Genomic DNA, 12,660 nt, shown 5'->3' with positions numbered 1-12,660 from the left:
AATCTGTGACACGTTCCGAAGCAACTAGAAGAATATGAAAGATTTTAGCATTTAGAAATGATTAGCATTTGCTGATATGGAAGTACTGTTTGCCCTGATTTGACCATCACACCTTGTAAATATATTTTAAATCATGGTACTGAATCCCATAGAAATGTACAAGTGTTAAGCCTCAGTTTGAATGAAAGAGCGTGGGTGACTTACAAAACCACTAACAAGTGGGGACAGACCCAGGACCTGCCTCCAGGCCACAGGAGTCCCCTCAGTTTCTCCAGATCTCTTTTGTTCTGGGGTTCCAAAAGCCCTCAGAAGTGACAGATTCTTTCAGCCTTGGGGGTGCTTGGATGAGATGGAGATGAGGTTTGCCTCATATCCCTTGGAACAGCAAGTGGTTTAAGTGAACATTCTTCCCATTCCAGGGCTGTGGCTTGCCTCTTGACACTTTTAACTTATAATCACAAAGGAAGGGAGCTGTATTTTTACTATTTTTTAAAGTCTTCTTTCAATAGTGCTCTCCAAATTAAGAACTTTTAATTTGGAGAACAACTTTCCATCTCCAAGGTACAGTCTAATGTATGTAAGAGTACACTCTTATTTGAGGGCTTGCTTTCTGCCATTTTAATTACTCATAGTCAACCACAGTCCCTAAACATGAAATGAGAAAGTCAGGAACTAAATGATTCATTAAGTTTTAAGAATTTTTGCTACAGCATAATTTTTTTATAATTTTTAAGTAAGTTTATTTATTATTTATCATATTATGATTATATTTTTATTATTTATTATCTTTCATTATTGCTGTCACTTTCTATCAGTGTTATCAGTAATTATCTGAGGTCAAGGGGCCCATCCCCTATCTGTCTGCCTCTCTGTCAGAGAGATAAAAAGTCCCACTGAGTTCTCTTAGTCATGGGAAGCTTCCAGTACAAGCACTTTCTGACCTATAGACAGGTTGCAGTTGGTTGCAGTCTGGAATGGGACACAAATCATATAAAAGCCCAAGTGCAACTAGGGTTTTATTAGGCTTTTGACCAGTTCAATCCAGAATCTAACTCATCAAGACTTACAAACAGGAGCTGGTGAGATGGCTCAAGAGTTAAGAGTACGTGCTGCTCTTCCAGAGGTCCTGAGTTCAAATTCCAGCAACCACATGGTGGCTCACAATCATCTGTAATGAGATCTGATGCCCTCCTCTGGTATGTCTGAAAACAGCTACAGTGTACTTATATATAATAAATAAATCTAAAAGAAAAAAATTACAACCAGATTTCCCGGTAGGGATCACAGCAAGCAGTAAGACTGGGGACTACTAGCTATCTGCCCAGGTCAATACTTGAGCTTGGTTTGTTCTGGCTACCTCTGAGTGGCTACAGCCCAGCATCATGGATGGGTCTGAGCCAAGAGTGGCCACGAGGAACAGGGCTAAAATGATTAATGACCCACCTTGAACTCCCATCCTATCTCCTGTTTGTTCTTAGATCAGAATGGAGATAAAGAGTGGAAGAGTTTCATTTTTGCATGATTGTATAAATACTTTCAACTTTTGGCACAATATCTACCCACAAGCAATGACATCGTCTGAGTTAGCAGGGTCATTTATACTCCTTTCGAAAGAGTGTCTCCATAGGTAGACCAGGCTAAATAGAAACCTAAGGAGTTGAAGTTTCTGTCGTAACTAGTTGGTCAGTACAGAACTGAGGAATTGGCTTCTCCAAGGAAATTGCCCCAAACCCTGCCCACAGGATACCTTTTTCCCAGAACAGTGAATTTCCTGTGATTGAATCCTAGTTTGGCAAGACCTTGTAAATCATTTGAAAACAGTAGGTAGCTTCTGCAGATCTCGGAGGGAAAATGGACTTGGGGTGGAATAAGGTGAATTTTAGGTATCTGTGGAGAACTGGTGCAAAGAAATCTCTACTTCAATCTGAAAATGGAAGGAGCCAGAGAGGTCAAGGATACCACAAGAAGACGTACAGAATCATCCAAACTGGACCCATGGGGGCTCACAGAAAACGAATCACCAACCAAAAAGCATGGAGGGGTTGGACCTGGGATCCTACACGTGTGTAGAAGACGTGAAGCTATGTCTTCACTTGGGTCCTCTAACAATCGGAGTCCGGGTTGTTTCGAACTCTGTTGCCTGCTGTTGGATTCTTAGCTGGACTACATTATTGGGCCAACCTCAGTGGGAGAGGCTATGCGTAGTCCTGCTGTAACTTGCTGTGACAAAGCCCTTTGGTACCCATGGGGGACTTCCCCTTCTTGGAGGAGAAGGGGAGGGGAGAAGAGAGGGAAGAGGTTTGTAAGGGTGGGACTGGGAGGAGAGGAGGGAGAGGAGCGGTGATCCGGGATGTTAAGTGAGTACACAAACAAATAAATGGATAAAAGAAAGCAAGAAAGAAAAGGAGGGACGAAGGAAGAAATCCCTATTTCAAACAGGCCTTGTGCGTGTGAAAGTCAACTGCTGTAGGAGAGCCTAGAAAAGGGAGGTGATCAACTTGAACTCACAAAGATCAAGAGTTGCAAACTTACCCCAAATTAGCTTTTATTTAGTAATTTGCTTTTGAGGAAGGCATGGATAACTTAAATAGAGGCAAAAAAGTAATGTCTAATACACCCTTTAAGGTAACCCGAGGTAACGTGATACAGTGGGGTGGGGTGTGTGTGTGTGTGTGTGTGTGTGTGTGTGTGTGTTAAGGGCGTTGGGAGGGAGGTCCTTGGCCCTTAGGCTCTTGTTGCTTTGTTTACATGAAGTTAACCTGGAGAAGCTGAATCACAATAAAAGGCAGAGGAGAGTATTTTAATTTCGAAAAATAAAAGTAACGCGTTCTCTTTAGGGTCGGGCAATCTTGACTGCAGACTTAGAAATGAAAGCGCTCCGAAGAGGGGGGGAGGAGGAGGAGGAGGAGGAGGAGGAGGAGGAGGAGGAGGAGGAGGAGGAGGAGGAGGAGGAGGAGGAGGAGGAGGAGGAGGAGGAGGAGGAGGAGGAGGAGGAGGAGGAGGAGGAGGAGGCCCGGCAGCAGCGAGGATCGTTGTCGGTAACCAAAGGGGCTCTGGTGAATTTCAGGTTCGGATTAGTGACAACTCAGAAGTCTCGGCGGCGTGTGGGGGAGGGAAGTTTGCCAAGGCCTCTGAACTAGCAGGAGAGAGAGAGAGAGCAGCCTCCAGAGGCGCCGGGCGGAGCTGGGCGTACCCGAAGCCCCTGTCCCGGCCAAACCAACAGCGCAATCTCACCCCGCCTCTAGCCTGACTTTGTCAGCGATCATAAAATGGGAATTGATCATTCGAGCCACCATTGATTAGGGAAGAATGCTTACTGCAGCAGCAGGGGAAAGGTTAAGAGGAAATTGACCTTCTCCGTAGGTGACATAAAGTCATTAGGTAAATGAGATATTCACACTGGAGTTTTAAAAGGTCATGCTCAATTTTTATTTGCAGCCTGAAAAGTCAAGCTGGAGCTCCGGCTTAGGGTAGGGACTTCCACTCCTAGGGACCTCGGCACGGATCAGAATAAAGTCCTGCTGCGCCGGCCAGAGGCGAAAGTGGGATGTGGATTGCAATCTGGAAGAATTCGGCTGGACCCCGAGAAGGTCCTGGAGTCCCCAGCTTTGGACCACTCATGCTCGATCCAGCGTGTTCCTGAGTGTGAGTGCGCATGTCCTTCCAGTTCCCTGATGCGCGCCCAAGGCCCAGTATTCCCACCACCACAGCGTGCAAAGGATCTCTGGCCAAAGCCGACCTCTCAGAATCAACAACACCTCCCCTTCTCTCGCCCACCACATCTCCTACACAGTGAAAGTGTTTTGTTGTTGCTGTTGTTGTTGTTGTTGTTGTTGTTGTTAAGGAGAGAATGAGATATTTATGCACATATTTATCCCTCTAATTATAGGAATTAATCCTCTTATGACTAAAAGGTAACGTGGAAGGACGTCCTTTTGATGTGGAAAAGCACCATTTGTGACTCACATTCAGACTGATTAAGGAATAATTGTTGTTAAACGCTTTGCAAGAGGAAAGTGTTTAATTGAGGGGCATTCGTAATTTTACGGCTTAGTGCAAAATTAAGCGTAATTAAAAACTCAGAAATTCCAACTGATTTTCCAATTATTTTTATTGTCTGAGCTAATTGTTACACAAGGGTATCACTTCTCCCCAAAGGCATTGGGAGAGAGAATTGGCAGGTGGGGGGCAATCATACCTTGTCCAAATAGTCTCCAACTGGAGAGTTCAGCGTCCAGAAAGACCTCCTGGGCTGCATCTTACCTCCCCAACCCCCGCCTAGGGTCCCGGGCGGCACCCCGCCCTCTCCTTGGCAATTAAGCTTTGCAGCCACTCTCCCCTCGCCGCGAGTTCCGCCAACACCTTGGGATGTGAGAAAGTGATGGCAGCTCTCTTCTGCAGATCATTACGGCAAACCTGGAGTATCTGGAGAAGGCCGATGACTATCTTCAAGTAACACTTGTCATACATAGCCGAGAGATTAAAAAAAAAAAAAGAGTAAACACAGCACTCCGGGGGTGATCCCTCCATGCCCTTGCCTTGGAGAGTGGGTTGGGGGGAGGTGGGGTAACGCACAAACAGGACTCCAAGACATTCACACTCGTCGTTCGCGACGACCTTCAGATCCAAGCAGCCAACTTTCTTTTGCCTTGTACTTTATTTATTTACTTATTTACTTCTGAGCATGGAAACGCTCAGATTTTTTCTTTACGTTTCTCCCTTTTTTTTTTTCTTTCCTGTTTTTCAAAATACTAGGACTGACGGCAGGCAGCCAAACCATCTTTGTATGTGTAGCTTCTTTGAATGTCCAAACAGACCTATTTAAGTACATTAAAAGGATAATGAAAAGCACTTTAAGCTTACAAAAACAACATCACATCCTTACGGTTAATGCAGAAGCGTCCTGCCTTTCCTGCTAGATTTTTCTAGAATCCTGGGCTGGGATGTAAAAAGCACAAGATTAGACGGAATGCGGATTTATAAATCTCAGTTAGTTTTAGACTAATTGTACAGCGCAATGAAATTTTTGTGTTTCAATGAGAGAGTTTAATTTCTCTGGTATTTCTAGGACAGATACAATCAAATTCACCCTATCTGCCTTTCTAATGCCCCACCCCATAAAATAAATGAGTGCCTCTGATCTGACGTGCTTCGTGAAAATGGGCAGAATTAAAACTGTCAGTTCTGCTTGCAACCTGTGTCTTTCGATGGAGTTCAAAAGCTTTTAAAGGTAAAACGTGCCGATCACTCATGTGAATTATTTCCTCTCCTACCAGCGCAGCTTTTAAGTGAAAAAAAGAAAAAGAGGGTATTTTTACTCTCACACTCATTTTTCTTGGGAAGATTTCAATCTCTCAGGTAATTTGAGGGCGGGCCCTGATGTCCAGGCTTCGTAGAGTCTGGGTTTACCTGAGTGTGGCTAAGAGAGTAGAGTAGACTGTTTTACCCAGTTGTCCTACCCAAGAGCTGTACCTCTTAGCTGGAATACGGCATTTGTACTGCTCCAGTGCTCTCGGAGAAAAAACATAGTTGGGCAAAAAGAAGGAAGTGCCTCTTCCAAGGTTAAAAATGTGGAAAGAACGCCTAATCCGTCCTGGAAATTTGAGTAAAAGAGGCAGTGCCCACTTTAGCTCAGGCAGAGATTGCAGAATCTTTTGAAAAAACTGACAGGGATTTTCCAGAGATGGGGTGGGGTGGGGTGGGGGGAATCCTAGGGTGGACATTTTATGCAAATGAGCAAATTTGAAATGTAGTACAAATCCGGTATAGTAAAACTGACAGTTCTGACAGTATTGACAACATAAATATATGTTTGAACACCGCACTTTCAGACACTTAACCGATGAAGCAATAAAAAAAAAATTCGACTACAATATTTCAAATAATCGACATTGATGTTTTGATACATCATTTTTATCCTCTGAATCGATCTATCACTCTCAGGCTGCTCAATTTTAAGTAAAAATGGTCAGCAATTATTTGCACTTTGACTAACGATGACCTAAAAACAATCTTCAATTAATTACACCCAAACTGTGCTTTCTTCCCTCAAAAGTGGGGGTGGGAGGGAGGGATTCTTGAGGAGTAGAGCTGGTAGCAGGCCACCCTCTCTGCTCCTTTCCTTTCTATGTTGTCACTTGTATATAAAGTGCTGCAGACTTGAGCCCCGTTCTTTGGTAAGAACACTTACAGGCAAGTTTCTCACACCTGCACTAGACACACCTTCTAGGTACATTAGGAGATGTGACCACCTTTCTCCTTAGAAGCAGTTAGGAGTTCCTAACTCGACTCCTGGCCACTTGAATCCCAGAGTTTGGAGACGTGGAAGGAAGACATTTGCTTGAAGCAAAGATTGGAAGTTTCTTTCAGGCTGAGTGTGAGGAAAAGGGCTGGGAGTGGGAGTAAGGATGAGAGGGAGGAAGAGGGTAAACAGAAAGAGGGAAGGGAGGGAGGTATGGAGGAGAGAGGGTGGGAGAGAGGGAAAGGGGAAGAGAAGCAAGGCAGGAGGGAGGGATGGGGGAGGGAAAAAAGGGAGAGGATGAGAAAAAGAGAATATGAATGAATACAGCAGCCTAGCGAAGATGGGCCACCTAGCAGAGCTGCCTGTCTTGGTCTCCTATCACCTCTGCTCACATCACTGAGCACTTTTTAAGTATAGGAAGATGCACCACTGTTTAGCACCACTGGCTTACCTGAACGCTGTGTGTTGGTTCACTATGTGTGTTTTCTATCCGGTTTTCCTACTCCCACTTTGACACTAGTCTCCAAAGTGTGTGTGTGTGTGTGTGTGTGTGTGTGTGTGTGTGTGTGTGTGTGTGTTTGGTGGGAGTTCTAGGAATAAATCTGGTTAACTGAGGAAGAGAATATGAATAGGCGCCTTGGATGTAGACTGCAGACTGAGATGGTCCCTTGGAAACCTAGATTCCCCCGGGGGTCCAAGAGCACATGTTCACTGGTGACCTATTCCTCTACAAAAAACCCTGCCCCTTGTTGTGCTGTCCTATCTCGTAGAAGCCTCCTTCCTTTCACACGGGAAGTCCTGGCCTTCAGAGCTCAAACTTAGATATGCTGTGCTAGCCGGGAATCCCAGGGTCTTGTATCCTTCCACCAAACTTCCCAATTGTTAAGCCCCTTCAAAACACCACCCACGGAGATCGTGGGACTTGTCAACAGTTTTAACACCGCTCAGGTGCTCAACAAAGGAAGAAGATGGGTGTGAGCCACGCTGGAACAGGACTGGAAAGCCTGCATGATCTGGGTGGCCGGACTGCTATTTAGTTACAACTGGCCGGTGCCGGGTCTCCTGTCTGCACTGGAAACTGTAGTTTACTACAGATTAGAAACCCGGCAGAGGGGGAAAGAAGGGACTAGAAATAGGATACAGAGAGCAAAAGTGACAAGAGGTAGAGGAAGAGGAAAAGGAAAAGGAAATGAGGAAGGGCGTGGGAAGAAGAAACTGACAGCGCCACAGTGCACGGAGCGTTTGGAGCCCCGCCAGATAGCGCTAGAGGGCTATTTATTGAAACCCGTTCTTTCTGCGACATAGGGAAACAGCTAAAATTGGAAGAAATCAAACAGGGCAAAAGCAAAACGCAACAATCCCACTCCATCATTTTTCTATTTCTTTTTCTTTTTCTACTGTCGGTTGATTTGATTGTATTTCCAGGGAGAAAAGTCTATGACAGAACACCCAGGGGTGAAAAAGCAAAAATAAATAAATAAATAAAAATAAACACAAAGCAAAAGGAAAAACCAGTAAGATGGTGGTGATAGTGGTGTGAGGACAGTGTCCCCTTCCCTTTGTAGACACCATCTAGAAAGAGCATGAACCAAGGTAACAGGCAAGGAAGTGAGCAGAAATCTTTTGAGTGTAACTTTTCAGTTTCACTGCTGAGAAGGTCAAAAACAGTTCACGAAGATGAGCCGAGGTTTAAGGAGAAGAGATGTTTTAAAACTAATACGTGGCTCCAAGGGCTGGAGTGTAGGACAAACACATTAATAGAAACACCAAATAAAATATATATCAAAAATTCCAACTATCAGCCAGCAGGATCCGGGCGGGAGACAACCCAAGTCCTGAGCCTTTGTCCAATAACACAAGGCTCGGAACTGTTTCTACAGGGCCATAGCACCCTTGAAAAACAGTTTACAAACACCCTGGGAAGCCTGGAAAAGGACTTAAAAAACTCACCCTCCTTTAGAACCCACAGGAAAGCAGTGCAGATGTAAATGGGAAATTGGGAGCAGAGGTGGACGTGGAAAGAGAAAGAGTAAATGGATGGTGGGTATGTTTTGAAGATTTCCCCCTCCCCTTGCTAGATTCACTAGTTCAAGGAAATAAATGGCCTCCGTTCCTAATGATACTTTACTTTTAAGTATCAATGTTGTTTTGTCAAAAATTCTGGCATTTCATATGTCTAGCCTCCCATTTTAGCACCGAGCTTTTCTTTGACCCAGTGAAACCCCTCTTGTATCAAAGGAATAAGTTATCTTTCACTAAACTGAGGAACAGACCCTCCCCAATTCAAACATAATCTCAGCTTTTTTTTCTTAAATGAAAGTCTCCTTGATACGAAATATTCCAAATCAAAACATTAACTAAAGTTACAAACAAGATTAAGGCTGGATTTACTCGCTCTGGTAATAAAGCATCAATTGTTCTAACTGTTGTAAAGAAGACAAAGGGATTTAAATCTGGTGATTTTAATACATAGATTAACACTTCAGGACCTCACAGTTCTGAGGAATTTGTAGTTATCTGTGCAGAGGATCTGGATATTGGGAGGGGGGACATATAAAAAGAACAGTCACAATTATTACCTCAAGGAGGCTGAACAAGTTCAGCTAAAATAAAGTTGGAGTTTATAAATGCTGCTTCAAATTAACTCCCCTCCCAAAAGCCAACGCCGGTGGACTACAGAACTAGGGGGGCTTACATTATTCCCTTAAATCCTTAATGTTACCTATAGTAACATTCCACAAGGGATCAAAAGAAGAAAGGGAGAAATAGAAAGGAGTGCTTTTCAGAAGTCTAGGGGATGCTTCAATAAGAAAGGGGTGATTAAAAACAGACTCTTAAATTTGAGAGGCCCAATTCTCTTTCTCATTCACCCCCCTTCGGTACCCCCCTTTCACCTCCTTTTTAATTCAATGTTCCCACCCCCCACTCCAGAGCTAAGTAGCTGATTTAAGATTGTGAAGAAATAGGTTTTACCAACCATATTTGTTCTGGGGCACTTGTAAAACGCGATTTGTAGAGAGTCTTTAGCCCTTCCAATTGTCTTTGAATTGTTTTTACTGAAACAGATCTTTTGCAGTTAATGAGTCCCCACACAGCTGGACAGCTCCTCACGGACACTGAGAACTCTAACCCCAAAATGACCCCAATTTGACACCGCAAGATGAAATTTTACCGCCTGTTAAAACCATTTCCAGCCTGGGCAGAAGGAGCTGACTGTTGACTGAGGTGTGCATGGCGCCTGTGACCCCCATCTCTTGTTTGTCTCTGGGGCTGACCCACCTATTTCCCTTCACCTCAAATGTGGGAGAGTAAATGAATCCACAAAGGGTGTGGAGTGTGAAGCTCTGAAAACAAGGTGTCCTCTCTGCTGTGGAATGGCTTCTGCCAGACATGGAAGTCAAGAATGGGGAACAGAAGCAGCCCTTAACTGCATGCCACCTATGCTGTTGGATTAATAAAACACCCACAAGTTGTTGATGACCACAACTTGTGGTGTCACAGGAATCAGGACAGTTACCCCAAATCAACTCCAACTTGAATGCCTGTGTAACACACTGCAGTGGTAGATTTTAGAACTAACATTTAAACTAACAGCCTCACCAATAGCATGCTTCTTCTCAGTTACTGGGGAAGCAGCACCTCCTTTTAGATGAAATGAATTTCAAAGCCAAAAGGGCCTTCACCAGCACACTAGTTTCAACCACCTCACACTTCTTACCTCTAAAAGTAAAAATTATCACTTTTCTCCTTGAGAATATCTTAAAATGTCCTTCCTTTCTGCCCCTACATCAAACTAGATTGTCCTCTTGTTTGCTTTAATGCATTTGCCAAAATGCATAAGAAGTTCCCTGGTGAAGGAGAGGAAGAGGTTCAAGTTAAAACTCCTCTGCACTGCCCACATGATAAAGCGGAGCTCACACTTTTCTTCTTTGTAAAACCCCAAATTGCCACCCTTAGTCAAGCCATTATTTCCTTAACGGTTGCTTTAGAATATAGAAATAATCAATCTGGATTTTTACTCAGGGAGAAACTTTATTACTGCCTTTTTTTTAATGCTAAGAAGTTTTACTAAATAAAGGCTACAGGGAAACTAAATCGCTTTACAATATCAAGGGGGCGGGGGGGGGGGACGCCGTAGCGGTGTGGGAATAAAGCGCTAAGCATGCTTAGAGGAAGATGCGGAGGCTTCTCACGAAGTTGTTCTTGACAAAAGAAGCATTTATCTCGGAAACTGGCGTTCCTTTGAAAAAGAAACTTATTAACTGACATTTACTTAACCAGGGTTTTTTAAATAGCAAGAATCCTACTGGCTATAATAAAGAGCCAATGTTAAAATTAAGAACAATTAGAGGAGTTAAAACTGAGTGTAAACTCTGCCAGCCGCGCTGGGCCGACAACTTGGATCCAGTACCATCCACAACTCTGTGAAGCAGAAAATGGTCTGCAGCCAGGCCAAATATTCTCTCATATTCTGTGTCCGTCTCTCCTTTCTCTGTGTCTGTCTCTGTGTGTGTCTCCCCTCCCTCTCTCCCTTTCTCTTTCCCTCTCTTTTACCCTAGCAGGATAAACTGGGGTTTAACTACACCCCCCCAACACACACACATACACACACACACACACACACACACACACCCAATAAAATTCTGGAGGCCAACTTTTCCTTTTCTTTTTACTTACCTTTTCTTATCCGTCGACGAGTAACTCAGCATCAAATGAGACGGATATTTGTAATCTTGAAGTTCTTCTAGGGAGGAAAAAAGTGGTGGGGGCGGGGGGAGGACCCTACAGTCCGGGTTCCAGACTGGTCCGCTGTCTTAGGCTTGTAGCCGGACAGAAAGAGAGACGGAAACCCTTGGCTGAACTGTGCTCCCAGAAGGTCCCCAAGCCCGCCTTCCCTGCTTTGGCCACTGGAGCCAAACCCGCACGGGCCGCAGCCCCTCTCCCGGCGCGCTCTCCGTGCCTCTGCCAGCTCCTCCACACTGTCTTTATATGTGAGGGCCGATTTCCCGCAGACATCATTGTTATGATGGCTCATTTAATCAAACTGTTTAATTGCTCTGGTAATCACTATCATCATCACAGGTGCTCAATCATTCATCATTTTTGGAGGGCTTTATTGACCTCCGGAGCTCATTCACCAGCCCTAGGAAAACGAGGCCAAATTTCCTCAGACTCGGCATGGAGTCTCGGCATGCAGTAGTTTTAGCTAGCTTGGAAGGCTCAGAAGCTTGCGAGGAAACCAGGAAGATGCTAAAGGGGCGAAAACACACTCTCTCTCTCTCTCTCTCTCTCTCTCTCTCTCTCTCTCTCTCTCTCTCTCTCTCTCTCTCTCTCCCCCCCCCCCCGCTCTCTGTGTGTCTGTCTCGTACACACACACACACACACACACACACAACTTTACTACACCTAACCACTCCCATCCACCACCTCCCCCACGAGAAAGTCCAGTCAAAGGCACCCTTGCAGGAGACGCTGCTTTCCACGTTACAGAATGGGTTCAGAGTTGGGGAGGGAGGCGGCAGTTGAACAGCAGACCCTTACTCTGTTTGAGGTTCTCTGGGCCTGGGGCCCGGAACCCAGGGCGAGGGTGAGAAGTTGGGGAGAGGGATCGCTCCCAGTGCAAGGCTGGGTCGCGCTGCCAGCTGCCTGGTGGCGGCAGGGTGAACCCGGCTACGCGCGCCGGGTGACCGAAGCTCCGCCCCCAGCTCTCGTCTCTCGTTGATTGACGCGCAGCCGCGGGGGAAACAGCAGCGCGGAGGTAAAGCCAGCTGGAACTCGGGCCAGGGATTGGGCGGGACCCCGGCCAGAACTAGTTTCTACCAAAACCTTGTCGGGTATTTACCTTTCTAACCCTACTCGCCTCCTTTTCCTTTTGGGAAAACTTCTTTAGGAGACAGTCCCATCGTCCCCATCCAGCGAAATCCGCCCGGTGTAATTAACTCGGCCTTTAGCCCTCCTTACAACTGCTGCGCCCAGGGCAACCATAACAAAAGCTGGGCTGCCAGCGCCAGCCACTCCTCGCAAGCGTCTTCTGTCTCACATGCTTTTTAATCTTTCTCCTCCAGTGCTTCCTAGATCTAAGATTCACTTTAGAGGCGCACACTGGCCGCGCGCACGCACACGCGCACACACACTCACTCTCTCTCACACACACACACCACTTGGCTACATCGCTAAACAACAAACAGCAAACAACTCCCCCTCCGATAACTCCTACCGCACTAACTCCCACCTTACTAACTCTCATCCTGCTTTCTCCCTCCAGATTGCGCCCAGGACCCCTAGACTCTCCACGGTGGCCCACCCTGTCTGCAGCGCACCGGGGGACTATGCTCGGAGTTCAGCTGCTCACATCTTGTACTAGAAAAAAATGAATATTGACAACAAGGGCTCTGCATCTGCACAAGAAAGAAAGTACC

General features: G+C 45.5%; 1 protein-coding gene and 2 long non-coding RNA genes across 21 annotated transcripts in view; 2 read left to right on the top strand and 1 right to left on the bottom strand.

Moving 5' to 3' along the window:
• The first annotated feature begins 2,927 nt into the window (after positions 1–2,927).
• On the top strand, positions 2,928–4,092 carry LOC103691864 (uncharacterized). The gene is made up of 3 exons (XR_015683727.1): positions 2,928–3,067; positions 3,439–3,645; positions 3,890–4,092. It is a non-coding gene; the product is annotated as an uncharacterized LOC103691864 (long non-coding RNA).
• Positions 4,093–10,253: 6,161 nt separating this feature from the next.
• The window catches only part of LOC147995637 (uncharacterized), a 4,605-nt gene continuing 2,198 nt past the window's right edge, over positions 10,254–12,660 (bottom strand). Inside the window, exons 4-5 of one of the 2 annotated variants that reach the window (XR_015683725.1) lie at positions 10,919–10,985; positions 10,254–10,481 (exon numbers count right to left, since the gene is read on the bottom strand). This is a non-coding gene — a long non-coding RNA (uncharacterized LOC147995637). The remainder of the gene's footprint in view (positions 10,482–10,918; positions 10,986–12,660) is intronic. The other variant, XR_015683726.1, reaches the window with a different exon arrangement.
• The window catches only part of Meis2 (Meis homeobox 2), a 204,522-nt gene continuing 203,549 nt past the window's right edge, over positions 11,688–12,660 (top strand). For 6 of the 18 annotated variants that reach the window (XM_087651949.1, XM_087651960.1, XM_087651946.1 and 3 more), the window contains exons 1-2: positions 11,988–12,075; positions 12,507–12,660. The exon at positions 12,507–12,660 is cut by the window's right edge and continues 218 nt beyond it. The gene's annotated coding sequence lies outside the window, so the exon portion shown is untranslated. Of the gene's footprint in view, positions 12,173–12,340 lie in introns of those variants that run through there. The other 12 variants (XM_087651947.1, XM_087651945.1, XM_087651956.1 and 9 more) reach the window with 7 other exon arrangements.

This window comes from Rattus norvegicus, chromosome 3 (assembly GCF_021556685.1).
Source record: "Rattus norvegicus strain SHRSP/BbbUtx chromosome 3, alternate assembly SHRSP_T2T, whole genome shotgun sequence".
Classification (NCBI taxonomy): Eukaryota; Metazoa; Chordata; class Mammalia; order Rodentia; family Muridae; genus Rattus; species Rattus norvegicus.
This window is presented reverse-complemented; position numbering and strand designations above follow the sequence as displayed.